Below are 1,325 nucleotides of genomic sequence, written 5' to 3'. Positions count from 1 at the left end.
AACCTTCCCAGACCTCAATGTGATTGCCTTAACCTGCTCCTTTACTTCCCTCTTTTCTGGTACTTCAGTGTCACTAGGAAGTGTACCAGGTTGACGATTTAACAAGGCATTGGCAATTTGTCCAATTTGATTTTCCAAGGTCTTGATAGAAACCGCTTGGCTTTTCCACATGAGCCTCAACTCCTTCAATTCAGATTTTTCGTTAGACTGTTGCAGCTGGAGTTGTTGTCTTGGTGCATATTGCGGTTGATGAAAACCAGGAGGGTTGTACCGCTTCACTGGATACTGCTGATAAGGCCGTTGAACTGCATTCTGAGAATTGCTCCAACTGATGTTAGGATGATTGCGGTTGTTGGGATGATAGGTGGCTGGAACAGGCTGTTGCAATCTCTGAAAGTTGCTCACGAACTGAGCTGATTTTCTAGAAATAGCACACTGCTTCGTCTCATACGCCCTAGCACAAAGATCACAGACACTAGTGATCTGATTAACTCCATAACTAGCCAAAGAATCCACCTTCATCATCAAAGCTTTAAGCTGCGCATCTATAGCAATAGCCGCATCCACATCCAGAATTCCTGCTACCTTGCCCTTAGGTAGTCTCTGAGAAGGATTCTGGTATTCATTAGCAGCCATCAATTCAATCAATTCGTAAGCTTCAACGTAGCTTTTAGCGCACAAGGCTCCTCCTGATGCTGCATCAAGCATGGGTCTAGAAGTAGCACCCAACCCATTATAGAAGCAGTTAATGATCATCCAGTCAGGCATCCCATGGTGAGGATACTTCCTCAGCATCTCCTTATATCGCTCCCAAGCCTCACACAAAGACTCTCTAGACTGCTGCGCAAATTAAGTAAGAGCATTCCTGATTACAGCAGTCTTTGCCATATGAAAGAACTTAATAAGGAACTTCTAAGTCAAATCCTCCCATTTAGTGATAGAACCCGGTGGTAGAGAATGTAACCAGCTCTTAGCTTTATCCCTCAGAGAGAATGGGAAGAGCCTTAGCTTTATAGCATCTTCGGACACTCCATTGAACTTGAAGGTGTCGCAGATCTCGATAAAATCTCTTATGTGCATATTGGGATCTTCTATAGGAGAACCCCCAAACTTAACTGAATTCTGTATCATCTGAATCGTGCTAGCCTTGATTTCAAAAGTGTTAGCCGCAATGGCCGGTCTGACAATGCTAGAATGAATATTATTGATCTTTGATTGAGAATAGTCCATCAAAGCCTTTGGATTCGCTTCTGGTTCCCCCATTGCAACAAGAGCTTTTTCTTCTTTCTCACCTAAGATTTCTTCTTCAACTTTCTCCTCTATAA

General features: G+C 43.2%; 1 non-coding gene across 1 annotated transcript; it reads left to right on the top strand.

Moving 5' to 3' along the window:
• Nucleotides 1-766: 766 nt before the first annotated feature.
• LOC141676342 (small nucleolar RNA R71) lies at nt 767-873 on the top strand. The gene has a single exon (XR_012556938.1). It is a non-coding gene; the product is annotated as a small nucleolar RNA R71 (small nucleolar RNA).
• The last annotated feature ends 452 nt before the right edge of the window (nt 874-1,325 follow it).

Source organism: Apium graveolens, chromosome 7 (genome assembly GCF_009905375.1).
Source record: "Apium graveolens cultivar Ventura chromosome 7, ASM990537v1, whole genome shotgun sequence".
Taxonomy (NCBI): Eukaryota; Viridiplantae; Streptophyta; class Magnoliopsida; order Apiales; family Apiaceae; genus Apium; species Apium graveolens.
The sequence above is the reverse complement of the archived record's forward strand: the minus strand, read 5'-3'. Positions and strand labels throughout refer to the sequence as shown.